The sequence below is a fragment of the Antechinus flavipes genome, chromosome 1 (genome assembly GCF_016432865.1).
Source record: "Antechinus flavipes isolate AdamAnt ecotype Samford, QLD, Australia chromosome 1, AdamAnt_v2, whole genome shotgun sequence".
NCBI classification, from domain to species: domain Eukaryota; kingdom Metazoa; phylum Chordata; class Mammalia; order Dasyuromorphia; family Dasyuridae; genus Antechinus; species Antechinus flavipes.
Genome location: NC_067398.1, coordinates 692,840,514 through 692,865,811, shown reverse-complemented (window position 1 = coordinate 692,865,811; position 25,298 = coordinate 692,840,514). Strand labels below are relative to the sequence as shown.

The window sequence follows — 25,298 nt, the reverse complement described above, 5'->3', positions numbered from 1 at the left end:
AGGCAGAGAGAAAGCGAGTGATTCGCACAGATCTAGTCAATGTCAAAGGCAAGATTTAAAATTCTGGTTTTCTGACTCCAAGTTAAGCCTCTGAACTCCTTCTTGAAAGGAAAATCAAGGCTTATGGCCACAGAGGACGTAGAAGGGACTAATCATTACATAGAGGGTTGGATGAGCCCGGTTCAAAGTCCACCTCTATACAATCTACTCTCTGTGGGAGCTTGGGCAAACTATGGGACCTCTGTCAGTAATGCGAGGAGGTCAAACCCAATGGTGACTAAGATGCCTTCCAACCGGAAAGCCAAGTTCCCTCTGAAGGATTTCTGGGGAAGGAAGGGGGCCGGAAGGGGGCCAGAAGGGATAGAGTGAAAAATGGGTAGTCACCTTCCTGGGGTGGAAGGTCCCTCACAACAGACAAAGCTCTTCAATTCTAAAGTAACTTAGCCCAGAAGTTCTCTGGGCTTGAAAAGGAGGTGAGGCTCTGGGATCAGAGAACCTGGGTTCAAATCCTGTTTCTGATATTTATCTATGTGACTTTGATCAATTCATTTATTTCTCATTTTCTTCATTTTTTCAAATAAAGAGAATGGTTCTCCTCCTAGCTCTAACTCCATGAGCCTCTGGCCATATTAAAAGCTCAAGAAGCAAAGTGTTGTAGCCTCTGAGCACCGGGTTGGAATCCCGCCTCTGATATTAACTGCATTACCCCGGAGAGTCCCTGAACGCCCCCGAGCACTGGTTCTTTGATCTATACGATGTCCACGGTGCTCTAAGTGCCCACCTCACAGGGTGGTTGAGAGGCTCGGATAAAGAAAGCCTGGCAAACCTTTGGAAAAGTTTAAAGGGCTGGAGAAAGCCCGTTATTGTGGCGGCTCATTGGTATTCTCCGGGACCGTTCTTGTCGCCAGCAGGGACCACCATCCCCCCCCCCCTTCCCCTCCCTCCTCTCCCTGACACCGCCTCCTCCTCTCCTGCGAACACCACTTTGCACACCCCCTGGTTGGCATGGGCCGTGCAAGTGGATCCAGCCAACCATGCTAAGTTGCTTATTTATTTTGGGCAGTTACACAAAAAGCCTCCCTGAGTGCCTGTACCCAAAAATCAGGCAGGAATCTGCATAATCGAGCAGTTTCTGGGCAGAGTTCCTCCTCCGGGGAGGGGTCACACAACCACAGTGTTTGGAGTGGAAGCCGCGTGGGTCATCCCACGGCACCTACTGGGTGCCACTGGGTGCCGGGCCAATGCCTTGGGAATCTGGAGAAGGAGGAAGCCCGGGGCCCGCCCCCTCGGGAGCCTGCAGCACCAGTGTGGGCGATCAATCAAAGGCAAACAGGTGGAATGAGACTGACATCGAGTGAGATTTAAATAAATCCCAGCTCCTAGCAATAATGGGAGAGATGTCACTAGTGCAGAAGAGATAGCAAATGAGAGAGTCATGGGAGTAGGAGTTCAGAGAAGCAGGATAATCGAGTCATGGGATCTCTCAGCTGAAAGCAGCTTCAGGGGCCGTCAAGAACAACCCAGACCTTGCCATTCTACAAAGGGGTTCTGTCTTCTCAGGGCGGGCTGAAAGATCTCGTCACAAGGGGGAACTCACTGCCTCCTAGAGCCGTCTCCTGGAGACGATGTTTTACCTGATATCAAGTGAACCCACAAGCATTCATGAAGCACCTACTAAGTGCTGGAGCACTGGGGCTGGAGTCAGGAAGATCCGAGTTCAAATTTGGCCTCCGACACTTACGACCCGTGTGATCCTGAGCAAGTCACTTTACCCTCTTGGCCTAAATCCACCAGAGAAGGAATTGGCAAACTATGCTGGTGTCTTTGCCAAGAAAACCCCACGGACAGTACTGAATCCATGGGGGTAATGAAGGATCAAACATGACGTAATAAAAGAACATGAGCTGGGCACTGGGCTGAGCTCTGGGATACAAAGAAAGGCAGAAAAATCAAATAACCAAGCTCTCCAGGAGTTCACAGTCTAAAGGGAAAAACCAGGTAGCCAGCTAACTTCCTTCAGCAAAGCGAAAGTACTAGTGGAAGCGAGGGCCGGGTGAGGGAAGGGTCTTGCCCACAGTAGGACCTGAGCCCCTTTTTGATGGAAGCAGGAGGTGGTCAAGGGGAGGGGGGAGAGCATTCCAGGTCTGGGGGACAGACCGTGAAAAGGCACATGGATCGTCACATGCAAGGGCATGGAGCAAAGGAATAAGGTATCACAGGCTGGACCACGCAAGTGAAGCCTGCCCCCTGGCACCCTCCAGTGGCTGGGGCAGAGCAGAATGATGGCATCCTCCACACACTGGCCCGTGGGATCTCTGGCCAGCCAGGGGGTCCCCCTCCAATCCTGGCACTCGGGAACACTCGGGAACTCGAGGCCCCGCCTCAACCAGGGCACCAGAACAGATCCTAATACTCCTGGGACAACGTGACCAGGGCAGAGCCCAGCCAGGGCAAGGCACCTGCCCTCCCCCCCATAAATATGGCGCTTTAGACACTAAGCCTGTGGGCAGAGGGACCATAGCACTGACTCATCAACTATGCAGAAGCTACGGGAAAAATAACTAATAACTCAGGCCAGGTTGATGAGCGACTAAAGGTAAGCGACTGCTTCAACAAAGAGGCGGGGCAACAAATCCCAACTTGGGAGCCAGAGGTTCTGGATTCAAATCCTGACTGTGTGACTTTGGGCAAAGTGCCTGATTTCCCAGCCCCAGATTCCCCCATGGGTAAAATGATCCCTTTGAGCTCTAGATGTAAGAGCCTAGGGCAGGATTCCCTCCTCATCAGTCAGTGTCCTTGAAAGGTCACACAGACACACACACACACACACACACACCCTTTACTGATGCTCAGCCTGGTCCTTCCTCGGAAACTGCTTTCAAAGCATTCTTTGGAAAGTTTCCCACGGAAATGTTTCATTTTTGGAAACAGTCGAATGTCATTCAGAGCCAAGGGAATTATAGAAGGTGGGCAAGCAAATTGGGAGGTACCACGTCTGGTCCAAATTTGTTTCAATTAAGCACCAAACCCTGTGCTGCATTCATGGTGAAAGGGCTGGATTTGGGGGCAGAAAACTCTGGGGTATCCTACGTATGCCATTTACCCTGCCTCAGTTTCCTACTCTGCATCAGAGACTTGCTAGACTTGATGACCTCTAACATCCCTTCCAGTCTCGGATAAACCAGGCCCTATGCCATGTGTCAGGGGCAGCAGGTGGCCCAGGGGACAGAGAGCCAGTTCTGGAATCAGGATGGCTCGTCTTCCAGAGTTCCAATCAAATTCTAGCCCTATGATCTTAGGCAAGTCACTTAACCAAGTTTGCCTCAGCTTCCTCCTCTGTAAAATGAGCTAGAGAAGGAAATGAAACTGCTCCTGTATCTTTTCCAAACAAACCCCAAATGGGGTCACAAAGAATCGGACTCAATGGTATACACCGGAGACAAAGACAAAAGACTGTCCCTCCTTGCCCTCAGGAAGCTTACATTCAACTGGAGATGAAAATTGAGGCAGAGCGGGGACTAAAGCCATTTAACCCAGAAAGGGTTAAAGAATCTCAGCCCTGCAAGGGACCTCAGAGGCCATCAGTCCAGTCTGGCCCTGGGAGGAACACAAGACTTTGTTTTCCACGTGATACTTGCCAAAAGATCTCCAGTGAGAGGCACTTGCTCTCTGTGCCATCTATCTGATTTTTAAAAATGTTTTTATTATTATGAACTTAATAATCATTAACAGCCACAAACATTTCAGGATATAAAGAATACAGAAGAGGCACAAACACAAAAAACCATTAACTATTCATTCTAGCTGAGTTTGCCGGGGTGGATTAAATTTAAAACCATCATTTTGTGTGATTTTCAGAGAACTCTAAAACAGAAAGCTCTTCCCTGTTGACAAAATGGGCCCCATATCTGGCAAATGATGTGTCATCACCGAGTACCGTCCAGATTCCCAGGGGGCCAGTTTTGGAGGGACCGAACTCACAGGGGAGAGGGATCTAAATCTCGATCTGTCCAACAGCTGAATTCCCTGGGTCTTGGCAAAGACCTGTGTACTTTTTAACCTCAAAGAAGGAAGGAAATGTTTTTTCTTATTTAGTGGCTACTATGTATCGGACATTGTGCTAAGCCCTAGTGATACAAAGAAAGGCAAGCTTCTAGTCTAATGGAGGAGATTGCATGAAAACCATTCCGTACAAACAAGCCACAGATAGGAGCACTGGGGCTGAAGTCAGGAAGATCCGAGTTCAAATTTGGCCTCCGACACTTACGACCCGTGTGATCCTGAGCAAGTCACTTTACCCTCTTGGCCTAAATCCACCAGAGAAGGAATTGGCAAACTATGCTGGTGTCTTTGCCAAGAAAACCCCACGGACAGTACTGAATCCATGGGGGTAATGAAGGATCAAACATGACGTAATAAAAGAACATGAGCTGGGCACTGGGCTGAGCTCTGGGATACAAAGAAAGGCAGAAAAATCAAATAACCAAGCTCTCCAGGAGTTCACAGTCTAAAGGGAAAAACCAGGTAGCCAGCTAACTTCCTTCAGCAAAGCGAAAGTACTAGTGGAAGCGAGGGCCGGGTGAGGGAAGGGTCTTGCCCACAGTAGGACCTGAGCCCCTTTTTGATGGAAGCAGGAGGTGGTCAAGGGGAGGGGGGAGAGCATTCCAGGTCTGGGGGACAGACCGTGAAAAGGCACACGGATCGTCACATGCAAGGGCACGGAGCAAAGGAATAAGGTATCACAGGCTGGACCACGCAAGTGAAGCCTGCCCCCTGGCACCCTCCAGTGGCTGGGGCAGAGCGGAACAATGGCATCCTCCACACACTGGCCCGTGGGATCTCTGGCCAGCCAGGGAATCCCCCTCCAATCTTGGCACTCGGGAACATGGCCTCCAGCCCCCCCTCAACCAGGGCACCAGAACAGATCCTAATACTCCTGGGACAACGTGACCAGGGCAGAGCCCAGCCAGGGCAAGGCACCTGCCCTCCCCCCCATAAATATGGCGCTTTAGACACTAAGCCTGTGGGCAGAGGGACCATAGCACTGACTCATCAACCATGCAGAAGCTACGGGAAAAATAACTAATAACTCAGGCCAGGTTGATGAGCGACTAAAGGTAAGCGACTGCTTCAACAAAGAGGCGGGGCAACAAATCCCAACTTGGGAGCCAGAGGTTCTGGATTCAAATCCTGACTGTGTGACTTTGGGCAAAGTGCCTGATTTCCCAGCCCCAGACTCCCCCATGCGTAAAATGATCCCTTTGAGCTCTAGATGTAAGAGCCTAGGGCAGGATTCCCTCCTCATCAGTCAGTGTCCTTGAGAGGTCACACAGACACACACACACACCCCTTACTGATGCTCAGCCTGGTCCTTCCTTGGAAACTGCTTTCAAAGCATTCTTTGGAAAGTTTCCCACCGAAAGGTTTCATTTTTGGAAACAGTTGAATGTCATCCAGAGCCAAGGGAATTATAGAAGGTGGGCAAGCAAATTGGGAAGTACCACGTCTGGTCCAAATTTGTTTCAATTAAGCACCAACCCCTGTGCTGCATTCATGGTGAAAGGGCTGGATTTGGGGGCAGAAAACTCTGGGGTATCCTACGTATGCCATTTACCCTGCCTCGGTTTCCTACTCTGCATCAGAGACTTGCTAGACTTGATGACCTCTAACATCCCTTCCAGTCTCGGATAAACCAGGCCCTATGCCATGTGTCAGGGGCAGCAGGTGGCCCAGGGGACAGAGAGCCAGTTCTGGAATCAGGATGGCTCGTCTTCCAGAGTTCCAATCAAATTCTAGCCCTATGATCTTAGGCAAGTCACTTAACCAAGTTTGCCTCAGCTTCCTCCTCTGTAAAATGAGCTAGAGAAGGAAATGAAACTGCTCCTGTATCTTTTCCAAACAAACCCCAAATGGGGTCACAAAGAATCGGACTCAATGGTACACACCGGAGACAAAGACAAAAGACTGTCCCTCCTTGCCCTCAGGAAGCTTACATTCAACTGGAGATGAAAATTGAGGCAGAGCGGGGACTAAAGCCATTTAACCCAGAAAGGGTTAAAGAATCTCAGCCCTACAAGGGACCTCAGAGGCCATCAGTCCAGCCTGGCCCTGGGAGAAACACAAGACTTTGTTTTCCACGTGATACTTGCCAAAAGATCTCCAGTGAGAGTCACTTGCTCTCTGTGCCATCTATCTGATTTTTAAAAATGTTTTTATTATTATGAACTTAATAATCATTAACAGCCACAAACATTTCAGGATATAAAGAATACAGAAGAGGCACAAACACAAAAAACCATTAACTATTCATTCTAGCTGAGTTTGCCGGGGTGGATTAAATTTAAAACCATCATTTTGTGTGATTTTCAGAGAACTCTAAAACAGAAAGCTCTTCCCTGTTGACAAAATGGGCCCCATATCTGGCAAATGATGTGTCATCACCGAGTACCGTCCAGATTCCCAGGGGGCCAGTTTTGGAGGGACCGAACTCACAGCGGAGAGGGATCTAAATCTCGATCTGTCCAACAGCTGAATTCTCTGGGTCTTGGCAAAGACCTGTGTAATTTTTAACCTCAAAGAAGGAAGGAAATGTTTTTTCTTATTTAGTGGCTACTATGTATCGGACGTTGTGCTAAGCCCTAGTGATACAAAGAAAGGCAAGCTTCTAGTCTAATGGAGGAGATTGCATGAAAACCATTCCGTACAAACAAGCCACAGATAGGATAAACTGTAGATAATCACTAGAGACACGCCAGTAGGCATTAAGGGGAAATCAGGATAGGTTTCTTCTCATGGAAAGTGTGATTTTAGCTGGGACTCGAAGGACCGCAAGGAGGTTTGGAGAAGAGATGAGGAGGGAGAACATTCCAGGCATGGGGGACAGCCAGAGAAAGTATCTGGAGCTGAGAAATGAAGTGTCTCATTTGAGGACCAGCCAAGAGCCAGAGTCCCAGTACCTAAGAGAAGACAGAGGGATGGAAAGTGTAAGAGCACTGGTAAGGGAGGAGGGACGAGTTGTGAAGACTTTGCCAAAGGCCCAACAGAGGATTTTACATTTAAACTGAAAGCTGGAGGGAGTCACTGAAGTTTATTTAATAGAGGGTGTCATGGCTGGAGGTATACTCTAGGAAGCCTGAATTAACAGCTGAATAAAGGTTGGAGGCAGTAAAGAGACCTGAGACAGGGAAACCAGGAGGCCACTGTAATTGTCTGGGCCTGAAGTGCTGAACACCTGGAGGGAGCAGTGAGTGATGCTCTCAGAGAGAAGGGGGCACAGGGATGAGATGTCACAAAGGTAAAAATTAATAAGACTCGGCAACATATTGGATAGGGGGAGGGCTGAAGTTGAGGATGACACTTAGGGTTCAGTCTTAGGTGCTACAGAGAACAGTGGTACCTAGTAACAAGGAAATGGGAAAGGGGAGATGGTTTGAGGAAAAGATAACAAATTCACATTTGAACATGTTGAGCTGAAGATGTCTTTGAGAAGTCTAAGAGGAAGTTGTAGATGTGACTCTTGGAAGTCAGAAGAGAGGGCAGGGCTGGATGAACAGATCTGAGAATCAGCAAGGGGATGACAACTGAAACAACAGATCATCAAATGAAACTGTAGAGAGGAGGAGGAGGAGAAGGTCCAAGCAGAGCCCTGGAACACACCCAACTTTATGGCTGTGAGTCTTGGGAAAATACATCAGAAGGAGAACCATGAGAGGTTCAGGCTGTGGAAACCCAGACTAGAGGGTGATCAATAATGTCATTTAAAGATGTCAAGAAAATGGAAGATAAAGAGAAGCCATTAGATTTGGCTAGTGATGACTGTTCAACTCCGGAGAGCACAGGAGGATGATAAAGTTGGAAACCAGACTGTAGAAAATGAATTAGAGAGTGAAAGAAAAGGAAGGAAAGATACCGATCGTAGCAGGTCTTCTCAAGGATGTTAGCCACAGAAGGAAGGCGGGATATGGGAAGGTAGTTATTAGCAGGATCAACTGAGGGGGAACTTGTTTGTGGGGAGCAGGGAAGGAGACAAGGAAAGCAGACAGCCATATCACTCTACTGAAGTAGTAGACAAAAAAAGATGGAAGAGAAATCAGTGTCCGTAAGAGGGAGCAGAAGGATTGATGGGAATTACAGATGAACAATGAGGAAATGATTAAACAAGTTGTGGTAGCTGATTGTACAGGTGTTATGCTCAATGGAAAAACAATGCCCAATGCTTATGATTACAGAGAACCAAGGGAAAACATAGAACATTGTGCAAAGGAAAGGTAGGGGAAAGAGAAAAACCAGCAACACACTGATAAAAAAAAGATAACACAAATGGAAAGAACAATAACAAAATAATTGGAAAAAAAAAGTGAAATGATTAAGCCTACTCCTAAAGAAGGGGCACTGCCCCCCCTTTTTTGGTAGAGATCGGGGATCAAGGATGTGGAAAACTGCATATAATGTCAGATGTGACTGGTGTATTTAGTTTTGTTAAATAGTTTCTTTTTTCCTTTTTTATTCTTTATTAGCAGGAATGGCTTTTTGGGGGAGAGGGATAAGGATACACTGGGAAATGTAAGTCACAGAAAATCAAAAGTTATCATCAATACATTTTTCTTTAAAAAATAAAAAAAAGATGAATTAGGACACAATAAGTTTCTTATGCTCATGAAAATGGGCAAAAATCTTCTATAATCCTAGGTTCTTAGCCACAAGCAATCTGTTGGAATCTTTACAAACTGCTAACTCATTGGAGTTGATAGATTATTGATCTGATCTTACAAGGAGATGTTTTGGGCCAGAACCTGAAACAAGGTACCAAGTAGAACTAATTGATACAACACTTATGTTCACACCTTTACTCATTGGAGTTCACACGTTTGGGAGATTTCAGGGTTCAGTATGAGATATCCGAATTCACACCTCCCTTGAAGCTCTTAGGGCCAGAGAGCACACTGGGAGATATCCCACAATCCCACTCTCTCATTTATAAGAAACAGACAGAGGCTCTCAGAGAGAGTTCAGCTGAATTAGATTGAGAGGGGAGCGTCAAGTGAGTTCAGCCAGAAGCCCTCTCTCGGAAGAGAGTTACTTTGGAACATTGACTGAGGTCGGAGAGGAGCACTCTGGGAGGAAGCCCACAAGCCTCTCTCAGAGGCAAGACAGATTCACCTTTGTGCTGGCTGGAGGCTGAAGGACAAACCTTTGGATTTGGAGACATTCGGAGGGAGCTCTTGGAACCAAGCAGAGAGAGAGAGGTCTCTAAGCTAACTGGGCTATATTGGAGACAATAAAAGATCTGAACTTTTATCACCTGGCTGCATTTGGGGTAATTACTGATCTGAACTGATACTAAGGCTGCCTCCAGAAAACCTCCCCGAGAAACCTGCTCACTCCCAAAGAGAACGATTATATTATTCTAAAGAAGAAGATCACCACAGCAATCAACAAGCATTTATTAAGTGCTTACTACTGGTAGGTGAAATTTATTAAATGACTACTTTATTCTAGACCTGACACTAGGCCTTGGGATACAAAGATATTATATGACAATCTCTGGTACTTTTCTAGCCACCAGCACCAGAACGGTAGTGTTCATATATCACTAGGTGTGCAAAGAACTTGACAAATACCACCTCATTTGATCCAATCTGGGAGGTAGAAGCTAGAATTATCCCTGTTTTATATATGAAGAAACTGAGGCAGATCAAGGTTAAGCGACTCACTCAAATTCACTTCAGAGGTCCTCAAACTTTTTAAATAGGGGGCCAGTTCACTGTCCCTCAGACTGTTGGAGGGCCAGACTATAGTAAAAACAAAAACTTTGTTTTGTGGGCCTTTAAATAAAGAAACTTCATAGCCCTGAGTGAGGGGGATAAACATCTTCAGCTGCCGCATCTGGTCCGCGGTCGTAGTTTGAGGACCCTTATCTGAGTCTCAGCTAGTTGGCGTCTGAGGCTGGATTTGAATTCAGGTCTTCCTGACTCCAAACCCAACATTCTACCTCTTATGCCTTCTAGTTACTCATTATTGTACATCACTGCCCTTCAGGTATACTTTAGTCTGGCTAACCTGGCCTTTCTTGCTGTTCTCACACATGAACTACAATTTCCTACCTTTTTGCCTTTGCACAGAAGCTTCCCTCACCTCCCTCTCAAAGGCTGGCCCTTCCTCTCTTAAAGACTATGTAGATCGTTAGACTGACAGATAGAAAGATAGACAGACAGATGGACAGACAGACAGACAGAGAGATAGACAGACAGACAGACAGATAGATAGATATAGGTCTACTCTGAGGACCTCTCATTTCCTTCAGAGCTCTGCTATTTAAGTTGTTTGCCACTTGCTCCATCCATCAGCTAGTGTACTTCACTTTCTAATTGGTCATGGGTTCATTTGACACATGTCCCATATGCTTAGCTATGTCCATGTGGGGTCTTCCCGATAAAACGTGCATTCTTTAAGGGCAGGGATTCTTGCATCTCTTTTTCATCCAGTGGCCAACGAAGGCGCAAATGAAGACCCTCAGTCTGCTCTTCCTAGCTTACACTGAGCTCTGTCTACACTGTACCGGTGGTGTTGGTGATTGTGGAAGGGGAGGAGTATTTGGTCATCCTCTCCCCACTTCTATTCCTCTTGTTCCATTCCTTCTTTTCCTTTCTTCATTTTCTCACCAACCTCTCTGCTTTTTTCACCTCAGCCTTCCTTTCAGAAGCCTCAAAGGGCACCAAAGAATGCAAGAATAACCTTTAGAAATGGGAGCTAGGCAGCCTCGGAATAAAAGGGAAGCCCAGCCCTGTGCATTAGCGGAGACCATTAAGAGACTGGAGAAAGTGCCTTTTTCTCACCCTGGCCACAGTGATAAAAGGCTGAGAGCAAAGGGGAATGAGCAGAGGAGGAAGATGAGAGGAAAAGGACTGATTCACTCATGCATGGAACACACACACACACACACACACACACACACACACACCTCTCCCCCGGCCCTACAGAATCTGGCAAAAGGAGGAGAAATTCTCCGCATAAGGCAGTTGGTAACATTATGTAAAGACCTAACCCCACAGAAATATCATTTGGATGAGAAAAAGTTAAATTTAGCTAAGTACAGAGTGACTAATCCTTACTATGAGGGAGAGGCAGCAGCCCTCTGTTGCCGGGAGTCGACACAGCTGGGTTCTAAAAACTTTTGACAAGTTACCAAGGTCTGGTATACAGAATAACAGATTATGTAATGAGGAGAAAGTCTATTATTATTACATGCGTGCAAAAAAAAAAAAAAAAAAAACCTCAATAACCACAAGGTAAGTTTTTGGAGAGAAACTTTTGTCTTTAAATATCTTGGAAGGGGAGGGCTTAATTTTTTTTTTTTAATAATCTTGTTCCCCACCCCCATCTCCCCAAAAAAACAATCACAGTGCCAAAGGCAGGATTCGAACCCATTTCTGGTGGGCTTGAAGCACTGCTCCTCTCTAGCCACTGTTGTTTTTGACCCTAGCTTGAACACTAATTTTTCTTTTTCAACTGGGGCTATGACGCAGCAGGGGCCATGCTGAGATTACAAGAGCTAAGTTATTTTCAGATCTTTCTCAAAATGATTCCAGATGCTGTTGGGGCTACTTTAGCCAGAGAGAGCCTAGAAGATTCTGAGCCCCCCAAAATTCCAAGGAATCTGAATGAAGCCATTTCTTCTATTTCTGATTCTGTCCCCATGGGTTCTCCTACTGGCATTGTTTCCCAGAACTGCGAGGCTATTTTTACTTGGCTTTCTTTTTCCCTCCTTAAAACATTGGGACAAAGTTACAAAATACAGCAGCAGGCCCTGAAAAACACCCCCGACTCCTGACCGTGGGCTCATGGGTCCCAAAAAGAAATCAGTGTCCTAGGACACCCAGGTCCTGAAAGCTGGAAGTTCAGCTAAGTTCACTATGACCAAGATATGAATTTCCCGATTAGGCTCAACTGTAACACAAACAGTAATAAAATGTAAAAGTTTTCTCTGCCAAAGTTGAGAACAGCATGTCCGCTACAAAGTCAATACCACCTCCAGAGAAAAACACAGCTCGGGATTTTTATCAGAGACCTAAGAACAATCAAACAACCAATAATTATTTATTAAGCCACCTACTGTGCTCCAGGCACAGGGTAAGATCTGGAGATTCAAAAATGGATAAAAGACAGGCCCTGAACTCAAAAAACTTACAGTCTAATGGAAAGCCCCCAAGGTGGGCATGCTGATCACACAGACAAAATTAACACATTAGAAGTCAGGAACCAAATGATTTCTTTTTTTTGTTTGTTTGTTTGTTTGTTTGTTTTGTTTAAATAACTTTTTATTGATAGAACCCATGCCAGGGTAATTTTTTTTTTTACAGCATTATCCCTTGCATTCACTTCTGTTCCGATTTTTCCCCTCCCTCCCTCCACCCCCTCCCCCAGATGGCAAGCAGTCCTTTACATGTTGAATGGGTTGCAGTATATCCTAGATACAATATATGTGTGCAGAACCGAACAGTTTTCTTGTTGCACAGGGAGAATTGAATTCAGAAGGTAGAAATAACCCGGGAGGAAAAATATAAATGCAAGCAGTTTATATTCATTTCCCAGTGTTCTTTCTCTGGGTGTCGCTGCTTCTGTCCATCTTTGATCAATTAAGGCTCTCTTTATCGAAGAGATCCACTTCCATCAGAATACATCCTCAAACAGTATCGTTGTTGAGGTATATAATGATCTCCTGGTTCTGCTCATTTCACTCAGCATCAGTTCATGTAAGTCTCGCCAGTCCTCTCTGTATTCATCCTGCTGGTCATTCCTTACAGAACAATAATATTCCATAACATTCATAGACCACAATTTACCCCCTCATTCTCCAATTGATGGACATCCTTTCATTTTCCAGCTTCTAGCCACTACAAACAGGGCTGCCACAAACATTTTGGCACATACAGGTCCCTTTCCTTTCTTTAGTATCTCTTTGGGTTATAAGCCCAGTAGAAACACTGCTGGATCAAAGGGTATGCACAGTTTGATAACTTTTTGAGCATAGAGGAACCAAATGATTTCAACAGGCTAGAATGATGGGGAGAGTTGGATAAGGGAAAGGCTTATTCCGTGTTTTAAAAAAAAAATTCAAAGGTATCATGGAAAAATGAGAGAGGCTCCTGTGATCGATCGTTTCCTCTGAAAGTCTGAGGGTTCCGTGGCGGCGGCACTGTATGCAACAAAATCCCTATGACAGCATTTTTATAACTCAAAAGAAGTGGAAATGAAGTAGATGCCCATGGATTGAGGAATGAATAGCTAAACATTATGAATGTTTAAATGTAATGTATATAGGAATATAATGGAATCTTACTGTGTCCTAAGAAACAGTGTATGTTGGTGGAATTGTGAACTGATCCAACCATTCTGGAGAGCACTTTGGAACCATATTTGGAGCCAAATGGCTATAAAACTGTGTCTCTCTACTGGGTCTGTAACCCAAAGATTTCGTTAAAAAGGAAAAAAGAACTCACATGTGCAAAAATGTTTGTGGCAGCCCTTTTTGTAGTGGCAAGAAACTGGAAACTAAGTGGATGTCCGTCAGTGGGAGAATGGCTGAATAAATTGTGATATATGAATGTTATGGAATATTATTATTCTGAAAGAAACAATAAGCAGGATGATTTCAGAGAGGCCTGGAGAGACTTACATGAACTGATGCTGAGTGAAGTGAGCAGAAGCAGGAGATAATTGTACATGGCAACAAGAAGACTATAAGATGATCAAGTCTGATGGACTTGGCTCTTTTCAACAATGAGATGATTCAGGCCAATTCCAATAGACTTGTGATAAAAAGAGCCATCTACATCCAGAGAGAGGACTGTGGGAACTGAGTGTGGATCACAACATAATATTTTCACCTTTTTGTTTCTGTTGTTGTGTGCTTATTTGTTTTTCTTTCTCATTTTTCCCCTTTTGATCTGATTTTTCTTGTGCAGCATGAGAAAATCTTTAAAGGAATTGCAGGTGTTTAGCCTATATTGGATTACTTGCTATCTAGGGGAGGGAGAAAAATTTGGAACACAAGGTTTTGCAAAGGTGAATGTTAAAAACTATCTTTGCATATATTTTGAAAATAAAAAAATATATTTTTAAAAAAGAAACAATGTAAAGGACAACCACAGAGAAGCAAATTCATGATTTAATATAAAGTGAGATTAGTAGAAAGACAGATAAGACTGCAACAAAGTAAATAGAAAGGACAACAGCAATAACAACTTCCCATTTTTCCCAAATTCTGGGCAATTATAATCAAGCCAGGCCCCAGAAAGAGAGAAGAAAATAAAGATGCACTTCTCTCAAGAAAGAAGAAATACTATGTAAGTGACCAGAATGGTTCTAGTTCCAGGTGACTTGTAGGAAAACCTTGGGCTTTTTTTTTTCATTTATTCATTCACTCAGTCAATCATCCCATCTCAATTTAGTGCTTACTATGTAGGAGGAAGCATGATAGGTTAAGAGCCAGGAAGATTTGATTCTACTTCCAGCTGTGACACTTATTAGCTGTGCATCCATGAGAAAATTACTTAAAGATGAGCCTCCATTTCCTCATCTTTAAAAAGGGAATAGTAGAATATCACTACCACACAAATGTAATAGAATACTAAGATGACATAAGAATCAATCAGAAAGAATTTTTTTATAGTTGATTAATTTATCAGATAATTTTAATTAAATTTAAATTCAACAAGTATTTATTCATGTTTTCATGTACAATTATGTAAAATACTTTCATATTAGTCAATTTGTATAAGAAGACTTAAATAAACGAAAAAAATAAAGAAAATGAAAAATAGCATGCTTCAGACTAGTCAATCAATATCAATCCTTGCTCTGAAGGCATTCAGTATGCTTCATCGTTCTTCCTTTGGGATTATCCTGGATCTTTGTTTGCTGAGAAGAGTTAAGTCATTCACAGTTCTTCACTGAACAATATATTGCTGTTACTATGTACGATGTTCTCCTGGTTCTGTTCATTTCACTATGCATTAATTCCTGTTAGTCTTTCCAGGTTTTTTCTGAAATCATCCTGCATGCCATTTCTTATAGCACAATAATATTCCATTACAATCTATACCACAGCTTGCTTAGTCATTCCCCAACTGATGGGCATCCCTTCACTTTCCAATTCTTAGCCACCATAAGAAGAGCTGCAGTAAATATTTTTATACAAATACATTCTTTTCTGGTTGATTTTTTTTTTTGTCTTTTTATGTCTTTAGAATAACATAAGCATTATGTTAATAATGGTGGTAAATAAGCATTTATTAAGCACCTACTATGTGTTAAGCACTGAAGGTACAAAGTGAACAATCCCTAGGATCAAGGAATTTGAATTCCAACAGAAATGACAAACACGATGAATTCAAAGAAGTTGGGGAAGACTTATGTGAACTAATATAGAGTGAAGTGAGCAGAACCAGGAAAACAATATATAAAATGATGACAATGTAACTAGAAAGAGCTAATAAAATTAATAATGATGATAATGATCTTCTATAATTACAAAGAGTAAGCCTAGCTCTAACAAAGAAGAAAAATGAGCCTTCTTCCCTCCTCTGAAGAGGTGGGGGCTTATGGGTATAAGGCAATGTATATAGTGCAAGAATCTATTGATGTCTTTTCTTGGTTAATTTTGCTGAACTCTCTTTTTATTCTTTGGTACAAGTGATAGGTCACCAGGCAAGGGAAAGGAAAGAGATATATTTGGAAATGCATAGAATGTAATAAAAAAAAAAACCAATACCATTTAAAAATACCTATCTTTAAAAGTTATTGAGGGAAAAGTGCGCTATAACTGTAAGCTGTTATTATAAATGGTATTATGGGATACAAAGATACAAATAAATCTCATTCCTTGTCCTCCTAAAGATTGTAGTCTGAGAGTAAAAGTAAGAAAGACATACAAATAATTATGTCACAAGACAGTTATCTCTTTCCATCCCAAATTTATTCATTCATTCATGCAAGAACTGCTTTTTGGATATGCCCCAGCACCTGACACATCACATAGCAACTTAATAAATGCTTGTTCATGGATCAACCAAAAACATTTAGTAAATGCCTCCTGTGTGCACAGCACTACATCGGGCACTAAGAAAGATAATATCCTTTGAATAAGACATGGCCCCTTTTTACAGTGTAGTGGGAAGTATTATAGTAGCAAAAGGGGCTAAGCATAAAATATTACAAGCTAAGGATATCAGAGAAGTTCAAGACCAAGTGCCTGATGAGGTCTGAGGGGGAAGAACAAGAGAAGCATGTGGGAGCCCGAATTGAGAGGATTCTGGTCTCAGACAGGTCTGGGTGCCTAGGATCCTCTCCCACTCTGAGAGTCTGTGATGCTGGTGGGAGATTAGCAGATAGGCTGGTTCACCTATAAATGCAATCAGTTAGCTCTCAATTAAACTAGAAAGCCTAGAATGCCAGAGCAGAAAGAGACCCAACAGTATGCAAAGGAATGGGAGAGATCATTTCAGGCATAGGGAAAAGCCTTAGGGAGACTATGGAAGATCCTAGATTAAACAGCAGATAATATAGGAAATATTTGGAAAACTAGGGTGCTAATAGATAATGATGAGCCTTACATGACAGGCAAGAAAGTGTGAGTTTTCATCAGAAGGCAATTAAATTAGTCAATCAATCAACAAAAATGTATTAACTGGATAGAGTGCTGGCCTGAAGTCAAGAAGACTAAAAGTACAAATTTTACATCAGATAGTTGTGTGACTGTGAATAAATAATTTACCTCAGTTTCCTCAACAGAAAAAAATGATGTGATAATAATAGCATCGGCCTTCCAGGGTTGTTGTGAGAATCAAATGAGACAATGTTTGTAAAAAGCATTTAACAATAGTGTCTGACACATAGTGGGCAATTAACAAGTGCTTACTCCTCCCTCTCGGCCATTAGGCGCCTACTATGTGCCAGGCACTATATTAGGCACCAAAAATACAAAGACAAAAATTAAAGATTCTGCTTCCAAGGAGTTTCTATTCCCTTGATGTAGCCACACATACACAGAGACATTAAGTGAAAACAAGTACAAAGCTGTATCTAAGAAGAGACAGGGAAGCAGGGTGGAATCCCAAAAGACTTCATGAAAGGGGCAGCATTTGAGCTGAGCTTTGAAGGAACCAAGAATAACAAACCACGTACGATTTCTGGGCAGGGGAAGGATGTGAGCTGGAGGGGAAATGAGCCCGTTTAGGTTTAAAAAGGGCTAGAGGAGAAGTAGAAAGACCTGTGTATGCAGTAAGATGGCCATGGTATTACTCCAGGCAGGTGGTGATGGGAGGCCTACTTTGGGACAGGGACAAGAGGAACAAAGGAGAGGAACGAGTGTGAGAGATGATCCAAAGACAGAATCACCAGGAAGTGGTGACAGCTTGGAAAGGCGAGGAGAGAGAGAGGGAGAGGGAGAGGGAAAAGCAGCATGTAACACTCAAATTTCAGGCACAGGAGACTTGGTGAATGTGCTGCTACTGAGAACAACAAAATGAAGAGGAGGAAGAGTTTGGGTGGAGGGGAGAATCACAAGCCTAGTTTAGAGCATGTCACATTTGAGGTATTATAGGATATCCAGATGGAGATGCCCCATAAAAAAAACTGACAAAAATCAATCAACATCATTTTAATATATTTTTATTTTGTTAAATATTTCCCAATTTTACATGAAAATAATTTTTATTTTTAAAATTTATTTAGTAGTTTTCAACATTTGCAAGATTTTGATTCTCTTCTTTTTCTCCTTTCCCCCTCCTCAAAATGGCAAGCAATCTGATATAAATTATATATGTACAATCATATTAAACATATTTCCGCATAGAATAGTTTTTAAATGTCAATAATATTTATTTGTATAACTAAAGGCAAAAATGGTTTTCAATTTATTTTTATAAGATTTTGTGTCCCAAATTTTTTTCTCCCTCCCTCCTTACCTGCCCCTTCCCCAAAATAGCAAGCAAGCTTGCTGGTGATACATGTGCTACCACTGTAAACATACTTCCATGTTAGTCATGTTGTGAAGGAAAAATCAAAACAAAAGGAAAAAGCCACAAGAAAGAAAATGCCAACAACAACAACAACAAATGTGAAAACAGTATGCTGCAATCCACGTTCAGTTTCCATAATTTTCTCTCTAGATGCGGATGATTCTTTCCATCACTGCATTGCTGAGAAGAACTAAGTCTATCATAGTTGATCACATTATTTTGCTGTTATTGTGTACAATGTTCTCCTGGTTCTGCTCATTTTAATCAGCATCAAATCACATAAGTCCTTCTAGACTTTCCTGAAATCAGCCTGCTCATCATTTCTTATAGAACAGTAATATTCCATTACATTCACATATCATAATTTACTCAGCCATTCCCCAAATAATGGGTTTTTACTCAATTTCTAATCAAATAATTTTTAACATTCATTTTTAAAAATCAAGTTCCAAATTTTCTCCCTCCCATCCCTCCCTTACCTCTTGAAAAGGCACACAATATTATTATATTGATTATATGCATAAAGTCATACAAAACATATTTCCATAATAGCCATTCAAGATACATCGATTAAGCACTTACTCTGTGACTGGTACTAGACTAAATGCTAAGGATAGGAAGACAAATATGAGACAGTCCCTGTCCTCAGGAAGCTTCCTGGGCTTATCTGTACAACATGTACACAAATCAGTCCACAGTCAATCATTATTTATGAAGCACCTATTATGTGCCAGTTGCCACGTTAAATGCTAAGGATTCTAGCGTCAGTGCCCTCCCTCATAGAAGTCTCTTCTAATAGAAGAGACAATGTGTAAATAACTGTGAACATGTAAGGTATACCCAGAGGAGACAGAAGTCAGTCTCAGAGAGGGAACGTTCCAAAAATGGGGGACAGTCCCGTGCAAAGTCCTGGAGATGGAAAATGAAGAATTTAATTTAAGGAACCCAAAGTGGAACACTGTAACTGGATCGAAGTGAGAGGAAGAAGATCCAGAAAATAGGAAGATGCCAGCTTTTGTAGACTTTTAAATGACAGTGGATTTTATATTTGTTTCTGGAAGTAACAGGGAGCCACCGAAGCTAACTGAGGGAGGGACAACCTAGTAAGTAAACATAAATATATATAAAGTAAAGACAAAGTCATCTAAAGTAGTTTTAAGAGTAAGAGAATACTGGTAAATGGAAGGAAATAGAATGCCCTGTCCGGTTAACGGGGCAGGTCTTGAGGTTAGAACCGGATTTACAGATCTGGGAGTCATCGGCAGAGAGGGGATGAGCCAACAATTGGAGAGTGGAGAGAGAGAGAAGATGGAAGAGAAAGGGGCTGATTCTTAACTAAATCATCCCCAGAGCCATCATCAGAAGTCAACCTCAGTCTTCCTTTCTGCAGCGATTTCTCCTTTATTTTCTGGGTCACAGTAAAGAAAGTCGAAATGGAAAAACTACAGGTGGGTAGAAAAAGGAGCATGACATCAGAGCTTGCTCCTTTGCATGAGGGGAAGTGGTCAAAAGAACTACAAGAGCCCCAGCGAATAAAGCTGGGCAAAGAAAAACAACCTGAGAATGGAAATTACCCCCGAGGCGCTCTCCCCTCATCCTGGGGACGCCAGGCGGGCAGGGCCTGGGGCTCCAGCTTGGCCCAGGCCCCAGCGCCGAGAGCAGGCGACATCCCCCAAGTAATACTTCATCCACTTCTATGTCAACACAACGGCGCCATGGTAATGATTGAAAATATTTACATACCGTACCACTGATTGGTTGTTTAGACCATCTGGCTACTGGATGCGGTAAGGATTGTCAAACACATGTCCCTTCCAGAAACACTGTGACTTAGCACCAACATCAAGTCTTAGCTCCGGGGACAGCATCCCTCAGAAATCCATCCCTCGGCTCACTCTCCATGCTCTGGAAAGTCGGGCAGGCCGTCTGCCCCGGCTGTGGGGGCCACGCTCTTTCACTCTTCCAGTGACGAGCAGATCACCGAGCCCCATGGACCTCCACGCCTGGGACCCCCGTGCTCTTATCATCAGTGATGACAGTTTTGGCTTGGCGCTTATCATCAAGCACTTTCTCTTTGGGAGGCTCAAGAGCTCTAGAAGGAACCTCTTAATTGGTGCCCCAGTCCCCATAGCGTGAGAACTCAAAATGTCTCTAAATATCTCAAGGGGTGAGACTCCTTGGAAGAAAATACCTCAGAAGTCACTTTAATTGGAAAAAGTAAAGATGATGCATTTTAGAACAAGATAAGAGAGATCATAGTCAATCAATGAACATTTAGTAAACACCTAACATGTTCCAGGCACTGTGCTGAACAACGGGGATATAAAGAATGGCCAACAGTTAAGAATGGAGCTCTGTGTGTGAACCTTTAATGAAAGGAGCAAGATGTAAGGGCAGGACGCAGAGGATGTGGGTCCCAGTCCCAGCTTCTTGACCAAATCCCATCTCTTTTCTGGGTATCACTTTTCTCATCTGCAGAATAGAACTAAGAGGACTTTTCCCTTCTAAATGAGATTAAACTACATGAGATTCTGATACAATTAATCCTACAGCTTTTTAGAATCAAAGATCTAAGTCGAGGAAGAGGTTGTCAGGTTCAACACACTCGTTTTTCTGTTGAGGAAACTAAGGCAGGGGAAGAGGCCATGCTGAGCCAGGAGTAGAACCCTGGTCCTCTGCTTCCAAATCCAGCAGTCTTTTTATGATACTGTCTGACTACAGGAGTCCATGAAGTCCTGATTCCATTTCCAGCACAGCACTGGTTTTGGTTCAGTGCTAACTCCTCTCTCTGACTTTTGGGAAGTCAAGAGAAGGGTTATAGGAATGCCCACCAAGGATCAGTAAGTTTCTTTTCATTGAAGGGAACTCCCCCTTCACCAAGCCTGAAGCCTCTCCAAGACTGAATAAAAACATCCTAGGCAGGAAGCTCAATGACTTGCTCACTATATCATAGCTAGAATGTGTCAGAAGCTAGATTTAAATCTACATTTTTAGGATTACAAATTTAAAACTAGAAGTGACCTCTGAGACGAGCACATTCAAATCCCTCATTTTAAAAGTTAATTTTATATGTTTAAAAAGAATTGCATATGTTTAATCTATATGGGATTGTTTAATGTCTTGAGGAAGGGGAAGGGGGGAAGAGAGGAAAAAATGTGAAACACAAGGTTTTGCAAAGTGAATGTTGAAAACGATCTTTGCATGTATTTGGAAAAATAAAATACTAAAATAAAAAATAAAAATTAATTTTAATTTTTGTTCTGAATTTAATAAACACTAAATAGAATAGGCATTTGCCTATATATGTATCCTATGAGACAGAAAATAAGAGGATCATACAAGAAACTTCAGGTCTCACTGTACATACCATTGTATTTTCTTTTAAAGGATTTAATAATCTTAAACTTTAAAAACATGCACATACATTTATTATTTATTTATTTATAGCATTCTTTTTTTTTTAAAACTTTGAGTTCAATTTCTCTCTCCCTTCCATCAGCCCCTCCCCTTCCATTGAGAAGACAAGAAATATGATATGAATTATACTTGTGAAATCATGCAAAACATTTCCATATTAGCCATACTGGAAAAAAAACAAGAAAAATTAAAGTGAAAAATTATACTTCAGTCTACAGTCAGGTTTCATCAGTTCTCTCCAGAAGTCAAGCCAAAGCTTTCAAAGCTGTTGTACTTATCAGGGCCCCCTTAAGTTCTTTTTTCTTTAAAAAAAAAAAAAAAAGCAAACTCTTAAGGACTCTTTTTGTTCTTTTTTGTTCCTAACAGTATTCCCCTTTCTGTAAAGGGCTGAAAGCTCTTGAGTTCATGCACTGAGGTCAGACAACCAAGCACTAAGTCTAACTACTGATTGAACAATACTCTATTAGCATATGCTTGGAAAATGGCCCGCCCCACTATTCTGTGCTGGCTCGATCTGTTGGTGCATAAAGAGATTTGGAGGAGGGACTAGGGGGTGGAGTAAGACAAGCCAGAGTGACTCCTGGCCGGGAGAGGAAGAAAAGAGATGTGGAGATTCCTGTGTCCATTCCTCTCATTTCAACCACAAATAAAGACCAAGGATTTTTCCTTATCCTGACTCTGGCTGATTCTAAAGTACCCTGGGTGCCAACTCAGTCCTCACATTTGGTGCCCGAACATGGGACCAAGGACCCCACTTTCACTGAAGTTCCCAGTGACCAGGAAATTGGGTGAGTATTTTAATAGACAAACAGGGAACTTACTTTGTTAAGGGCTAAACTAGCAACCTTTTCTAGCTGAAATGGGGCAGATATTAGGAAAAGATTCTCCCCCAACCCCACCCCAAAGGAGATCTGCAGGAAGCATACTCAGACTGATAAAGAAACAGGGTTTAATTATGACTTGGGAGCAGACTGATGGATTCCTGAATACATTAGAACATACGTCCCCTTGGTTCTTCAACGAAGAAGCTATAAGGGCAGATAATTGGAAACTTGTGGGAGATCAACTATGTGAATATTATAATGATAATGGTTCCGATTCAATTTCCAAAGATATATACAATATAATACAATTGGCCTTAAAGAATCCTGCAAGTTACAGAAAAAAGTTTTCAGAACAGCCAGATGAGGAAGTATGAGGAAAAAGAGGAAGACAAAGAACAGTTTAATGACCATATCACCAGAGGGCATGAGGACTTAAATGAGGTTCAAGGGTGTGGTGATTCTCCCTCATTCTGCCTATGGAGAAGATAATTGACACGCTCCCATCAACTTCACCTTCCAGGATGGAGGGAAGAAGAATAGTGGGACCACCAGCACTTCCCCCCCAGCAATAACCCCCTCCTATGAGTAGACAGCAGAAGGCAGTACTTAAAGCCACAGAGGAAGGGAAGGATATAGGTAATTTTAAACTAGGAATGCATCCTGTGATTCAACAGTTTAACTCTTCAGGTCAAGAAAGTAGAAGATACACTCCTTTTGATATAGAAATCCTCAAAGATCTGAAAAAGGCTTGCACTCTTTATGGGGCTACATCAGCTTATGTTAAGATGTTATTACAGAATTTGGCTTATGAAGCCTTAACCCCTAGGGACTGGAAATCTATAGCAAGGACATGCTTAGAACCTGGACAAAACTTGTGGCTTTCTGAATATAGTGAGCTCTGTAGGATACGAGCCCAACAAAATAATCAAAGTGGAGTTAATCCTCCAGTCACCTGTGACCAACTAACAGGTGTAGGTTCTTATGCAGACATTTCAGTACAGATTAATTACTCCATAGCAGCTATTGAGCAAATTGTTGCTGCTGCTATTAAAGCGTGGGCTTTGTCATAATAATGACAAGAGTCAGGGCTTCACAAAAATAACACAAGGGCCAAATGAACCCTTTGCTGATTTTGTGGAACATTTGTAGACAGCTGTCATACCAACTAATGGTGAAAATACAGTAACAGACATTATGATAAGGCAACTTGCTGAAGAAAGTGCTAATGAGGTTTGTAGAAGAATTATACTAGGACTCCACAAGGACGCTCCTTTAGAGATCATAAGATGCTGTGCCACAGTGGGCACAAATGCCTTAACTTAACTATAAAGAGAGTAGTCAGAACTCCTTTTCAATCCACTCAGCAGAATAAATTGTATGCAGTCATTCTAGCTCTTACTTATTATCCAGGAGACATAAATATAATATCTGATTTGGCCTATTCAGTAGGTATGATACAAAGAATTGCCACAGCCCAAATAAAATTTGTAGCCTCTAATATATATTAGTACTTTAAGGAACTTCAAGGGCAAGTGAGAAAACATCCAGGTAAGATTTATATCTTTCATGTCCACTCTCATAGTGGACTTCCAGGTCCTATTTTTGATGGGAATTCAAAGGCAGATAGCCTTCTAACTATGTTGGTCAATACTCCTTTATTTCAAGAAGCCCAAGAATCTCATTTTAAATATCAATAGGCTGCTCGAGCTTTAAGTTTACAATTTGGAATAACAAGAGAGGAAGCTAGGAGCATAGTAAAAGCCTGTACAGCTTACCTCCTTTCCATGCTCCCACACTGCCTCCAGGGAAGAACCCTCGTGGTTTGAAACCCAATGAAATTTGGCAAATGGATGTGACCCATTATAAATCTTTTGGTCATCTGTCTTTTATCCATGTTGTATTAGACAACTTTTCAGGATTCACTTTTGCAATACCAACAGCAAAAGAGACAGCCCGAGTGGTCACTGAGTTCCTTATACAAGCATTTGCAATTATGGGTGTGCCACAAGCCATAAAAACAGATAATGGACCTGCATATACTTCTAAACATTTTGCACACTTTTGTGCACAGTATAAGATTTTACACACTAATGGCATACCTTTTAATCCTCAAGGACAGGCAATAGTAGAGAGGAGAAACAGACACTAAGGCACTCCTCCAAAAACAAAAGAAAAGGGAGCCACAGGTAACCCTAGAGAGCTTCTAAATCTAGCCCTTTATACTATTAACTTCTTGATTTTTGACAAAGATGCACTGGCTCTGGCAGATAGGTTTTATAACCCACCAGAAGGGCAGTGTCCAGTGCGAGCAGCTCCACTATCTTTAGATAATCGCCAGGTGATGTGGAGAGACCCAGAAAGTGGTGAATGGAAGGCTAACTGCTTGGGGGAGAGGGTTTGCTTGTATCTCTACAGGTGGAGAAGGAATCAGATGAGTGCCAATGAGCCGTATTCTTCTTGTCCATCGCAGAGAGACGGAGCAGACCCTTGAAACGAAGGAGAAGACCCAAGAAATATCGGGTGGTTCTGTTGCTGATTGTGCTCACCATTGAAAGAGCGTGGCAGTTATGGCGTTTGACTCATGGACATAGAAAATTGTTGGACTTCAAAACCCTCAGGAATCATTGGATTCTCTGAGACGTGATAAGATTACTGTAGGATCTCAAACCCTCAGGAATCATTGGATTCTCTGAGACATGATAAGATTGTTGTATGACTTGAAAAACCTCAGGAACCATTGTATTCTCTGAGACATGATAAGACTGTTGTAAGACTTGAAAGCCCTCAGGAATCATTGGATTTTCTGAGAAATGATAAGACTGTTGCAGGACTTCAAAAACTTGTGGGGATCATTGGGTTCCCTGACACATGAAGCAATGGACAATAGATTTGGTATTGGACTAAATCTTAGCTGCTGAAGAAGGCGTATGTGTGACTGTTGTTTACATACCCTCCTTCTAGGACTTCTGGAAATCTTTTACAACACCATGCTGATTTATATTGTTTGTTACATCATTACCTGCATGTACAATTCATG

At 42.5% G+C, this 25,298-nt stretch overlaps 1 protein-coding gene across 10 annotated transcripts in view; it reads right to left on the bottom strand.

The window, feature by feature from the left end:
- The window catches only part of PITPNM2 (phosphatidylinositol transfer protein membrane associated 2), a 265,745-nt gene that overhangs the window by 199,396 nt on the left and 41,051 nt on the right, over nucleotides 1–25,298 (bottom strand). The window lies entirely within an intron of this gene.